The sequence below is a fragment of the Pseudophryne corroboree genome, unplaced genomic scaffold (assembly GCF_028390025.1).
Source record: "Pseudophryne corroboree isolate aPseCor3 unplaced genomic scaffold, aPseCor3.hap2 scaffold_796, whole genome shotgun sequence".
Taxonomy (NCBI): domain Eukaryota; kingdom Metazoa; phylum Chordata; class Amphibia; order Anura; family Myobatrachidae; genus Pseudophryne; species Pseudophryne corroboree.
In genome coordinates, this window is record NW_026970375.1 from 137,297 (window position 1) to 150,194 (window position 12,898).

Below are 12,898 nucleotides of genomic sequence, written 5' to 3' on the forward strand. Positions count from 1 at the left end.
ATGGAGATAAGCATCCTTGATGTCCAGAGACACCATATAATCCCCTTCTTCCCGGTTTGCCATCACCGCTCTGAGTGACTCCATCTTGAATTTGAACCTTTGTATGTAAGTGTTCAAGGATTTCAGATTTAAATTAGGTCTCACCGAGCCGTCCGGCTTCGGTACCACAAACAGCGTGGAATAATACCCCTTTCCCTGTTGTAGGAGGGGTACCTTGATTATCACCTGCTGGGAATACAGCTTGTGAATGGCTTCCCATACCGCCTCCCTGTCGGAGGGAGACGTCGGTAAAGCAGACTTTAGGAAAACGGCGAAGGGGAGACGTCTCGAATTCCAATTTGTACCCCTGAGATACCACCTGAAGGATCCAGGGGTCCACCTGTGAGTGAGCCCACTGCACGCTGAAATTTATGAGACGGGCCCCCACCGTTTCTGTTCCTGGGAACTGGCTGTTTGCTGCAGCCTTTTTCCTCTCCCTCTGCCACGGGGCAGAAATGAGGAGCCTTTTGCCCGCTTGCCCTTATGGGGCCCAAAGGACTGCGCCTGATAATACGGCGTCTTCTTATGTTGAGAGGCTACCTGGGGTAAAAATGTGGATTTCCCAGCCGTTGCCGTGGCCACCAGGTCTGTTAGACCTACCCCAAATAACTCCTCCCTTTTATAAGGCGATACTTCCATATGCCTTTTGGAATCAGCATCACATGACCACTGTCTTGTCCATAACCCTCTTCTGGCAGAAATGGACAGCGCACTTACTCTTGATGCCAGTCGGCAAATATCCCTCTGTGCATCACGCATATATAGAAAGCATCTTTTAAATGCTCTATAGTCAGTAATATACTGTCCCTATCTAGGGTATCAATATTGTCAGTCAGGGAATCCGACCAAGCCACCCCAGCACTGCACATCCAGGCTGAGGCGATTGCTGGTCGCAGTATCACACCCGTGTGAGTGTATATACATTTTAGGATATTTTACTGCTTTCTGTCAGCAGGTTCCTTAAGGGCGGCCGTATCCGGGGACGGTAGTGCCACCTGTTTAGACAAGCGTGTGAGGGCTTTATTCACCCTAGGGGGTGTTTCCCAATGTGCCCTATCCTCTGGCGGGAAGGGGTATGATGCTAATAACTTTTTAGGAATTAACAGTTTTTATCGGGGGAAACCCACGCATCATCACACACTTCATTTAATTCCTCAGATGCAGGAAAAACTACAGGCAGTTTTTTCTCACCCAACATAATACCCTTTTTAGTGGTACTGGTATTATCAGAAATGTGTAAAAACATTTTCCATAGCCTCAATCATGTAACGTGTGGCCCTACTGGAAGTCACATTCGTCTCTTAATCGTCGACACTGGAATCAGTATCCGTGTCGGCGTCTGTATCTGCCATCTGCGGTAACGGGCGTTTTAGAGCCCCTGATGGCTTTTGAGACACCTGGACAGGCACAGGCTGAGTAGCCGGCTGTCTCATGTCATCAATCTTTTGTAAAGAGCTGACACTGTCACGTAATTCCTTCCATAAGCTCAGCCACTCAGGTGTCGACTCCCTAGGGGGTGACAACTCCATTACAGGCAATTGCTCCGCCTCCACACCATTTTCCTCCTCATACATGTCGACACAATCGTACCGACACACACACACACACAGGGAATGCTCTGATAGAGGACAGGACCCCACTAGCCCTTTGGGGAGACAGAGGGAGAGTATGCCAGCACACACCAGAGCGCTATATATATATATATATATATATACAGGGATAACCTTATATAAGTGTTTTTCCCCTTATAGCTGCTGTATTGTTATACTACGCCTAATTAGTGCCCCCCTCTCTTTTTTAACCCCTTTCTGTAGTGTAGTAACTGCAGGGGAGAGCCAGGGAGTTTCCCTCCAACGGAGCTGTGAGAGAAAATGGCGCCAGTGTGCTGAGGAGATAGGCTCCGCCCCCTTCTCGGCGGCCTTTTCTCCCGTTTTTCTGTGGAATCTGCCAGGGGTTAAAATTCATCCATATAGCCCTGGGGGCTATATGTGATGTATTTTCGCCAGCCAAGGTGTTTCTATTGCAGGGCTATAACGTGTAGATGAAGCACTAACAGGAGGCTTTAAAATTTTCATTCTAGTGTCTTTCGTTTGGGAGAAAAATGCAAAGGTACAATACAGCATTTCCTTGCCGATATCTCTCTTTTGCAAAGAGATAGGCATTGGAAAATTCAGGGCTATTACGTGTAGATGAAGCACTAAAAGGAGGCTTTAAAATTTTCATTCTAGTGTCCTTCGTTTGGGAGAAAAATGCAAAAGTACAATGCAGCTTTTCCTTGCCGATATCTCTCTTTTGCAAAGAGATAGGCATTGGAAAATGCAGGGCTATAACGTGTAGATGAAGCACTAACAGGAGGCTTTAAAATTTTCATTCTAGTGTCTTTCGTTTGGGAGAAAAATGCAAAGGTACAATACAGCATTTCCTTGCCGATATCTCTCTTTTGCAAAGAGATAGGCATTGGAAAATTCAGGGCTATAACGTGTAGATGAAGCACTAACAGGAGGCTTTAAAATTTTCATTCTAGTGTCTTTCGTTTGGGAGAAAAATGCAAAGGTACAATACAGCTTTTCCTTGCCGATATCTCTCTTTTGCAAAGAGATAGGCATTGGAAAATTCAGGGCTATAACGTGTAGATGAAGCACTAACAGGAGGCTTTAAAATTTTCATTCTAGTGTCCTTCGTTTGGGAGAAAAATGCAAAGGTACAATACAGCTTTTCCTTGCCGATATCTCTCTTTTGCAAAGAGATAGGCATTGGAAAATTCAGGGCTATAACGTGTAGATGAAGCACTAAGAGGAGGCTTTACAATTTTCATTCTAGTGTCCTTCGTTTGGGAGAAAAAAGCAAAGGTACAATACAGCTTTTCCTTGCCAATATCTCTCTTTTGCAAAGAGCTAGGCATTGGAAAATTCAGGGCTATACCGTGTAGATGAAGCACTAACAGGAGGCTTTTAAATTTTCATTCTAGTGTCCTTCGTTTGGGAGAAAAATGCAAAGGTACAATACAGCTTTTCCATGCCGATATCTCTCTTTTGCAAAGAGATAGGCATTGGAAAATTCAGGGCTATAACGTGTAGATGAAGCACTAACAGGAGGCTTTAAAATTTTCATTCTAGTGTCTTTCGTTTGGGAGAAAAATGCAAAGGTACAATACAGCTTTTCCTTGCCGATATCTCTCTTTTGCAAAGAGATAGGCATTGGAAAATTCAGGGCTATAACGTGTAGATGAAGCACTAACAGGAGGCTTTAAAATTTTCATTCTAGTGTCCTTCGTTTGGGAGAAAACTGCAAAGGTACAATACAGCTTTTCCTTGCCGATATCTCTCTTTTGCAAAGAGATAGGCATTGGAAAATTAAGGGCTATAACGTGTAGATGAAGCACTAATAGGAGGCTTTAAAATTTTCATTCTAGTGTCCTTCGTTTGGGAGAAAAATGCAAAGGTACAATACAGCTTTTCCTTGCCGATATCTCTATTTTCAGATGAACATGGGAGGGCAGAAGGCTGCCTAATACTGAAGCACCCCCAAACAACAAACCAAATGCAACAACTAGTACAAGCATTCCTGGGGGAAGTTCTGCAGAAGACGGATTTGCATACGGTGATGTCATCCAAGCAGTGGGCCAAAGTTGGCTGGAACCCTCATCTGCATATGAAAAAAGAAAAGGGGTATGCAGGGCATGGCGGCCTTTTGCGGCGCTTGGATGACCCTTAGTTCGCATTAAACACCCCCACCCTCCTTCGGTGTGGGGCTCATGTTTGCTATGCCCCAGCCCCTGAAGCATTCAAGCTGATTTCTTGCAGCAGCTGGGCACTGTAACAGCTCCAGAGCTGCTCTGTACGGCAAGTAAAAGGGTGTGGGCCCTGCAGCACTACCTGTAGTTTGCATTGTGCATTGGAAGGCACTTAAGAAAAGAGAAGTGGAAACAGACAGCAAACTAGGCTGGAGAGAGACCTGAGACAAAGAGATCTGAATTATACGAGAGCCGACCAGGGGAAACACAAATTATGCAGTCAAGTTTCCCACATTTGGGGAAATCGCAGGGGCAGCACATCCAGAGTGCAATGGGTGAGCCTTGCCCTGGGAGAAGCACCTTCATGATTATAGTATCTCACCTGGCAGGTAAGTAGAAGTTGGGCTAGAGCTGGGGAGAGTCGCTGCACGGGCACCCCCCTGTCAAGTGAAGGAGATCCAACTGAGGCAGCACAAGGGAACTCTCGAAAGAAGAACAAGGCTAGAGGAAGATCTGAAACAAAGAAATCTGACTTTTACCAGAGCTGACCAGAGGAAAGCACAAACACAGTCCCCCACTACCACAAATAATGCAGTTGAGTTTCCCACATTTGGGGAAATCACAGGGGTCAGCATACCCAGAATGCAATGAATGAACCTCACCCTGGGAGAACAATCTTCAAGACCATGGTCTCTCCTATGCAAAATAAGTATGATTTGGGATAGGGCTGGGGAGGGCCGCTGCTCAGGCACATCTCTTTCAAGTAAAGGAGATTCAACTGAGGCAGCACAAGGGAACTCTCATCTGGGGACAACAACTGCAGGGAGAACACATATTTTCAGATGAACATGGGAGGGGAGAAGGCTGCCTAATACTGAAGCACCCCCAAACAACAAACCAAATGCAACAACTAGTGCAAGCATTCCTGGGGGAAGGCCTGCAGCAGATGGATTTGCATATGGTGATGCCATCCAAGCAGTGGGTCAAAGTTGGCTTCAACCCTCGTCTGCATATGAAAAGAGAAAAGGGGCGTGCAGGGCATGGCGCCCTATTGCGGCGCTTGGATGACCCCTAGTTCGCATTACACACCTCCACCCTCCTTCGGTGTGGGGCTCATGTTGGCTATGCCCCAGCCCCTGAAGCATTCAAGCTGATTTCTTGCAGCAGCTGGGCACTGTAACTGCTCCAGAGCTGCTCTGTAAGGCAAGTAAAAGGGTGTGGGCCCTGCAGCACTACCTGTAGTTTGCATTGTGCATTGGAAGGCACGAAGTAAGCAGACGGGAGAAGTCAGGATAGTGCGCAAGGGCATAGAAGGGAGCGGCTCAAGAAAAGAGAAGTGGAAACAGACAGCAAACTAGGCTGGAGAGAGACCTGAGACAAAGAGATCTGAATTATACGAGAGATGACCAAGGGAAACACAAATTATGCAGTCAAGTTTCCCACATTTGGGGAAATCGCAGGGGCAGCACAACCAGAATGCAATGGGTGAGCCTTGCCCTGGGAGAAGCACCTTCATGATCATAGTATCTCACCTGGCAGGTAAGTAGGAGTTGGGCTAGAGCTGGGGAGGGTCGCTGCTCGGGCACCCCCCTCTCAAGTGAAAGAGATCCAACTGAGGCAGCACAAGGGAACTCTCGAAAGAAGAACAAGGCTAGAGGAAGATCTGATATAAAGAAATCTGATTTTTACCAGAGCTGACCAGAGGAAAGCACAAACACAGTCCCCCACTACCACAAATAATGCAGTCGAGTTTCCCACATTTGGGGAAATCACAGGGGTCAGCATACCCAGAATGCAATGAATGAACCTCACCCTGGGAGAACAATCTTCATGACCATGGTATCGCCTATGCAAAATAAGTATGATTTGGGATAGGGCTGGGGAGGGCCGCTGCTCAGGCACATCTCTGTCAAGTAAAGGAGATTCAACTGAGGCAGCACAAGGGAACTCTCATCTGGGGACAACAACTGCAGGGAGAACACATATTTTCAGATGAACATGGGAGGGCAGAAGGCTGCCTAATACTGAAGCACCCCCAAACAACAAACCAAATGCAACAACTAGTGCAAGCATTCCTGGGGGAAGGCCTGCAGCAGATGGATTTGCATATGGTGATGTCATCCAAACAGTGGGTCAAAGTTGGCTTCAACCCTCGTCTGCATATGAAAAGAGACAAGGGGCGTGCAGGGCATGGCGGCCTTTTGCGGCGCTTGGATGACCCCTAGTTCGCATTACACACCTCCACCCTCCTTCGGTGTGGGGCTCATGTTGGCTATGCCCCAGCCCCTGAAGCATTCAAGCTGATTTCTTGCAGCAGCTGGGCACTGTAACTGCTCCAGAGACGCTCTGTAAGGCAAGTAAAAGGGTGTGGGCCCTGCAGCACTACCTGTAGTTTGCATTGTGCGTTGGAAGGCACGAAGTAAGCAGACGGGAGAAGTCAGGATAGTGCGCAAGGGCATAGAAGGGAGCGGCTCAAGAAAAGAGAAGTGGAAACAGACAGCAAACTAGGCTGGAGAGAGACCTGAGACAAAGAGATCTGAATTATACGAGAGCCGACCAGGGGAAACACAAATTATGCAGTCAAGTTTCCCACATTTGGGGAAAACGCAGAAGCAGCACACCCAGAGTGCAATGGGTGAGCCTTGCCCTGGGAGAAGCACCTTCATGATCATAGTATCTCACCTGGCAGGTAAGTAGGAGTTGGGCTAGAGCTGGGGAGGGTCGCTGCTCGAGCATCCCCCTGTCAAGTAAAGGAGATTCAACTGAGGCAGCACAAGGGAACTCTCATCTGGGGACAACAACTGCAGGGAGAACACATATTTTCAGATAAAAATCTTGGTCATGCTCTGGTTTCTCTTCAGAACGAACAAATCTTTCGCCTTTTACTAAAGATTTCCGTGGAGAGGAGCAAAACCGAGTTTTATCTCAATTTTTGCATGCCCCATCTTTTTGGGGTTTCTTTTATCGGTTTAAAGATAGAATGAGTGTGCTTTAATGTAAGCTCATTTGCATAGAAATGACAGTAAATGTTTGTTTCTTTTCAAACAGAACTTTCTTGACCATGCTACTTGCTTGAAAGATCTGGGAGCACATGGAATACAGTACAAACCATGCTTATAGCAAGGAGAAGACAGGTGAGAAATCTGCTTTCTTTCAAATTGGGCGCTCACTTTGATCTGAATGAGGACTGCTGGCACGGCACTCAGGCGACAGGTGGAATCTTGGTCATGCTCTGGTTTCTCTTCAGAACGAACAAATCTTTCGCCTTTTACTAAAGATTTCCGTGGAGAGGAGCAAAACTGAGTTTTATCTCAATTTTTGCATGCCCCGTCTTATTGGGGTTTCTTTTATCAGTTTAAAGATAGAACGAGTGTGCTTTAATGTAAGCTCATTTGCATAGAAATGACAGTAAATGTTTGTTTCTTTTCAAACAGAACTTTCTTGACTATACTAATTGCTTGAAAGATCTGGGAGCACATGGAAAAGAGTACAAACCATGTTTATAGCAAGGGGAAGCCTGGTGAGAAATCTGCTTTCTTTCTTTCAAAGTTGGTGCTCACTTTGAGCTGAATGAGGACTGCTGGCATGGCACTCAGGCGACAGGTAGAATCTTGGTCATGCTGTGGTTTCTCTTCAGAACGAACAAATCTTTCGCCTTTTACTAAAGATTTCCGTGGAGAGGAGCAAAACTGAGTTTTATCTCAATTTTTGCATGCCCCATCTTATTGGGGTTTTATTTTATCGGTTTAAAGATAGAACGAGTGTGCTTTAATGTAAGCTCATTTGCATAGAAATGACAGTAAATGTTTGTTTCTTTTCAAACAGAACTTTCTTGACCACACTAATTGTTTGAAAGATCTGGGAACACATGGAAAAGAGTACAAACCATGTTTATAGCAAGGGGAAGCTGTCACAACTGAGGGCCTGAGCTGACGGGAGGCAGCCTCAGTTGTAGGGGCTGAGATGTACCGGAACCTGGGAGGTTGTGTCAGACCCCTGGACATGTAAGTAACATAAATAATAAATGCCCGAAGGCGTGACCACGACAACTTGGATAAAAGTCAATGATGTTTATTATGACAACTCCGCAACACAGCAGCAGTAAAAGAAAACGTAAAAGTCAGCAAAGAATAAATACAGTTCCTGGGTACTACAGGATGGCAGGAGCCACAGGGCACTGGTAGTGTGAGATAGTTCTTATGATCTTCTAGATGGAAAGTCCTTACCAGGCCCGACTGTAGCAATGGAGATAACCCAGGATTGTGCCAGCTGGTGTTCCAGGAAAAGCTGGGTTGCTGAAGATAAAACAGCTGCTGTGGATACTGGCTGGAACCTGACTGTTGTTAGCACGTAGTGGATACTGGCTGGAACCAGTTAAATAATAAATGAACTTGGGAGCGATGAAATATGAACTGAAATGTAGAACTTGAGAGCGGAGAAATAATAATACCGGTGGAGAGTGGTAAAGTGTAGAAAGGACTAGAGATGAGCGGGTTCGGTTTCTCTGAATCCGAACCCGCACGAACTTCATGTTTTTTTCACGGGTCCGAGCAGACTCGGATCCTCCCGCCTTGCTCGGTTAACCCGAGCGCGCCCGAACGTCATCATGACGCTGTCGGATTCTCGCGAGACTCGGATTCTATATAAGGAGCCGCGCGTCGCCGCCATTTTCACACGTGCATTGAGATTGATAGGGAGAGGACGTGGCTGGCGTCCTCTCCATTTAGATTAGGGTTGAGAGAGAGAGAGAGAGATTGACCCGAGGCTGTGATACTGTAGAAGAGAGTGCAGAGTTTAGTGACTGACGACCACAGTGACCACCAGACAGTGCAGTTGTTTGTTTTATTTAATATATCCGTTCTCTGCCTGAAAAAAACGATACACACAGTGACTCAGTCACATACCATATCTGTGTGCACTGCTCAGCCCAGTGTGCTGCATCAATGTATATATATATATATCTGACTGTGCTCAGCTCACACAGCTTATAATTGTGGGGGAGACTGGGGAGCACTGCAGTGCCAGTTATAGGTTATAGCAGGAGCCAGGAGTACATAATATTATATTAAAATTAAACAGTGCACACTTTTGCTGCAGGAGTGCCACTGCCAGTGTGACTAGTGACCAGTGACCTGACCACCAGTATATATAATATTAGTAGTATACTATCTCTTTATCAACCAATCTATATTAGCAGCAGACACAGTACAGTGCGGTAGTTCACGGCTGTGGCTACCTCTGTGTCGGCACTCGGCAGCCCGTCCATAATTGTATATACCACCTAACCGTGGTTTTTTTTTCTTTCTTTATAGTCATACTAGTTACGAGTATACTATCTCTTTATCAACCAGTCTATATTAGCAGCAGACACAGTACAGTGCGGCAGTTCACGGCTGTGGCTACCTCTGTGTCGGCACTCGGCAGCCCGTCCATAATTGTATATACCACCTAACCGTGGTTTTTTTTTCTTTCTTTATAGTCATACTAGTTACGAGTATACTATCTCTTTATCAACCAGTCTATATTAGCAGCAGACACAGTACAGTGCGGCAGTTCACGGCTGTGGCTACCTCTGTGTCGGCACTCGGCAGCCCGTCCATAATTGTATATACCACCTAACCATGGTTTTTTTTTCTTTCTTTATACATACATACTAGTTACGAGTATACTATCTCTTTATCAACCAGTCTATATTAGCAGCAGACACAGTACAGTGCGGTAGTTCACGGCTGTGGCTACCTCTGTGTCGGCACTCGGCAGCCCGTCCATAATTGTATATACCACCTAACCGTGGTTTTTTTTTCTTTCTTTATACATACATACTAGTTACAAGTATACTATATCTTTATCAACCAGTCTATATATTAGCAGCAGACACAGTACAGTGCGGTAGTTCACGGCTGTGGCTACCTCTGTGTCGGCACTCGGCAGCCCGTCCATAATTGTATATACCACCTAACCGTGGTTTTTTTTTCTTTCTTTATACATACATACTAGTTACGAGTATACTATCTCTTTATCAACCAGTCTATATATTAGCAGCAGACACAGTACAGTGCGGTAGTTCACGGCTGTGGCTACCTCTGTGTCGGCACTCGGCAGCCCGTCCATAATTGTATATACCACCTAACCGTGGTTTTTTTTTCTTTCTTTATACATACATACTAGTTACGAGTATACTATCTCTTTATCAACCAGTCTATATTAGCAGCAGACACAGTACAGTGCGGTAGTTCACGGCTGTGGCTACCTCTGTGTCGGCACTCGGCAGCCCGTCCATAATTGTATATACCACCTAACCGTGGTTTTTTTTTCTTTCTTTATACATACATACTAGTTACGAGTATACTATCTCTTTATCAACCAGTCTATATATTAGCAGCAGACACAGTACAGTGCGGTAGTTCACGGCTGTGGCTACCTCTGTGTCGGCACTCGGCAGCCCGTCCATAATTGTATATACCACCTAACCGTGGTTTTTTTTTCTTTCTTTATACATACATACTAGTTACGAGTATACTATCTCTTTATCAACCAGTCTATATATTAGCAGCAGACACAGTACAGTGCGGTAGTTCACGGCTGTGGCTACCTCTGTGTCGGCACTCGGCAGCCCGTCCATAATTGTATACTAGTATCCAATCCATCCATCTCCATTGTTTACCTGAGGTGCCTTTTAGTTGTGCCTATTAAAATATGGAGAACAAAAATGTTGAGGTTCCAAAATTAGGGAAAGATCAAGATCCACTTGCCACACGTGAAGTCAGTTCAGACACTGCCAGCCTGAGTCAGGTCATTCCCGTCATCAGGCTTTTGCAGAAGAAGCTGGAGACATTGAAGGAGGAGCTAAGACAGAGCGATTCCGCTAGGCATGTGGGACTTGTGGATGGAGCCCTTCATTCGCTTAACCAGGATTCACGGGTGGTCAATCTGTTGAAATCAGAGCACTACATTTTGGCCACCGTGCTCGATCCTAGATTTAAAACCTACGTTGTATCTCTCTTTCCGGCAGACACACGTCTGCAGGGGTTCAAAGACCTGCTGGTGAGAAAATTATCAAGTCAAGTGGAACTTGATCGGTCAACAGCTCCTCCTTCACATTCTCCCGCAATTGGGGGTGCGAGGAAAAGGCTCAGATTTCCGAGCCCACCCGCTGGCGGTGATGCAGGGCAGTCTGGAGCGACTGCTGATGCTGACATCTGGTCCGGACTGAAGGACCTGCCAACGATTACGACATGACGTCTACTGTCACTGCATATGATTCTCTCACCATTGAAAGAATGGTGGAGGATTATATGAGTGACCGCATCCAAGTAGGCACGTCAGACAGTCCGTACGTATACTGGCAGGAAAAAGAGGCAATTTGGAGGCCCTTGCACAAACTGGCTTTATTCTACCTAAGTTGCCCTCCCACAAGTAGTACTCCGAAAGAGTGTTTAGTGCCGCCGCTCACCTTGTCAGCAATCGGCGTACGAGGTTACTTCCAGAAAATGTGGAGAAGATGATGTTCATTAAAATGAATTATAATCAATTGCTCCGTGGAGACAATGACCAGCAGCAATTGCCTCCACAAAGTACACAGGGAGCTGAGATGGTAGATTCCAGTGGGGACGAATTGATAATCTGTGAGGAGGGGGATGTACACGGTGATGAATCGGAGGATGATGATGAGGTGGACATCTTGCCTCTGTAGAGCCAGTTTGTGCAAGGAGAGATTAATTGCTTCTTTTTTGGTGGGGGTCCAAACCAACCCGTCATTTCAGTCACAGTTGTGTGGCAGACCCTGTCACTGAAATTATGGGTTGGTTAAAGTGTGCATGTCCTGTTTATACAACATAAGGGTGGGTGGGAGTGCCCAAGGACAATTCCATCTTGCACCTCTTTTTTCTTTCATTTTTCTTTGCGTCATGTGCTGTTTGGGGAGTGTTTTTTGGAAGGGCCATCCTGCGTGACACTGCAGTGCCACTCCTAGATGGGCCAGGTGTTTGTGTCGGCCACTTGGGTCGCTGAGCTTAGTCACACAGCTACCTAATTGCGCCTCTTTTTTTCTTTGCGTCATGTGCTGTTTGGGGAGTGTTTTTTGGAAGGGCCATCCTGCGTGACACTGCAGTGACACTCCTAGATGGGCCAGGTGTTTGTGTCGGCCACTTGGGTCGCTGAGCTTAGTCACACAGCTACCTCATTGCGCCTCTTTTTTTCTTTGCGTCATGTGCTGTTTGGGGAGTGTTTTTTGGAAGGGCCATCCTGCGTGACACTGCAGTGTCACTCCTAGATGGGCCAGGTGTTTGTGTCGGCCACTTGGGTCGCTGAGCTTAGTCACACAGCTACCTCATTGCGCCTCTTTTTTTCTTTGCGTCATGTGCTCTTTGGGGAGTGTTTTTGGAAGGGCCATCCTGCATGACACTGCAGTGCCACTCCTAGATGGGCCAGGTGTTTGTGTCGGCCACTTGGGTCGCTGAGCTTAGTCACACAGCTACCTCATTGCGCCTCTTTTTTTCTTTGCGTCATGTGCTGTTTGGGGAGTGTTTTTTGGAAGGGCCATCCTGCGTGACACTGCAGTGCCACTCCTAGATGGGCCAGGTGTTTGTGTCGGCCACTTGGGTCGCTGAGCTTAGTCACACAGCTACCTCATTGCGCCTCTTTTTTTCTTTGCGTCATGTGCTGTTTGGGGAGTGTTTTTTGGAAGTGCTATCCTGCGTGACACTGCAGTGCCACTCCTAGATGGGCCAGGTGTTTGTGTCGGCCACTTGGGTCGCTGAGCTTAGTCATCCAGCGACCTCGGTGCAAATTTTAGGACTAAAAATAATATTGTGAGGTGTAAGGTGTTAAGAATAGACTGAAAATGAGTGGAAATTATGGTTATTGAGGTTAATAATACTTTGGGATCAAAATGACTCCCAAATTCTATGAACAAGGGAAAATGTCATCATCCCGCTGTCGGATTCTCGCGAGATTCGGATTCCATATAAAGAGCTGCGCGTTGCCGCCATTTTTACTCGTGCATTGAAGAGAGAGCGGAGAGGACGTGGCTATGTTCTCTCAGTGGAAATCTCAATATCAGTGCTCAGTATCAGTGGATACTTATTGCTGCTCAGTAATACTAGTAGTGTGTCTCTCCTGCTCAGT

The 12,898-nt window shown here is 46.3% G+C and overlaps 8 non-coding genes across 8 annotated transcripts; 3 read left to right on the forward strand and 5 right to left on the reverse strand.

Moving 5' to 3' along the window:
- Positions 1-4,006: 4,006 nt before the first annotated feature.
- On the reverse strand, positions 4,007-4,169 carry LOC135041215 (U1 spliceosomal RNA). The gene has a single exon (XR_010234924.1). It is a non-coding gene; the product is annotated as a U1 spliceosomal RNA (small nuclear RNA).
- Positions 4,170-4,321: 152 nt separating this feature from the next.
- LOC135041249 (U1 spliceosomal RNA) lies at positions 4,322-4,485 on the reverse strand. The gene has a single exon (XR_010234953.1). It is a non-coding gene; the product is annotated as a U1 spliceosomal RNA (small nuclear RNA).
- A 671-nt stretch (positions 4,486-5,156) lies between these two features.
- Positions 5,157-5,319, reverse strand: LOC135041219 (U1 spliceosomal RNA). The gene has a single exon (XR_010234927.1). It is a non-coding gene; the product is annotated as a U1 spliceosomal RNA (small nuclear RNA).
- A 152-nt stretch (positions 5,320-5,471) lies between these two features.
- LOC135041265 (U1 spliceosomal RNA) lies at positions 5,472-5,635 on the reverse strand. The gene has a single exon (XR_010234968.1). It is a non-coding gene; the product is annotated as a U1 spliceosomal RNA (small nuclear RNA).
- A 671-nt stretch (positions 5,636-6,306) lies between these two features.
- LOC135041220 (U1 spliceosomal RNA) lies at positions 6,307-6,469 on the reverse strand. The gene has a single exon (XR_010234928.1). It is a non-coding gene; the product is annotated as a U1 spliceosomal RNA (small nuclear RNA).
- Positions 6,470-6,613: 144 nt separating this feature from the next.
- LOC135041238 (U5 spliceosomal RNA) lies at positions 6,614-6,729 on the forward strand. The gene has a single exon (XR_010234942.1). It is a non-coding gene; the product is annotated as a U5 spliceosomal RNA (small nuclear RNA).
- Positions 6,730-6,999: 270 nt separating this feature from the next.
- LOC135041239 (U5 spliceosomal RNA) lies at positions 7,000-7,115 on the forward strand. The gene has a single exon (XR_010234943.1). It is a non-coding gene; the product is annotated as a U5 spliceosomal RNA (small nuclear RNA).
- Positions 7,116-7,389: 274 nt separating this feature from the next.
- LOC135041240 (U5 spliceosomal RNA) lies at positions 7,390-7,505 on the forward strand. Its single transcript, XR_010234944.1, has one exon. It is a non-coding gene; the product is annotated as a U5 spliceosomal RNA (small nuclear RNA).
- The last annotated feature ends 5,393 nt before the right edge of the window (positions 7,506-12,898 follow it).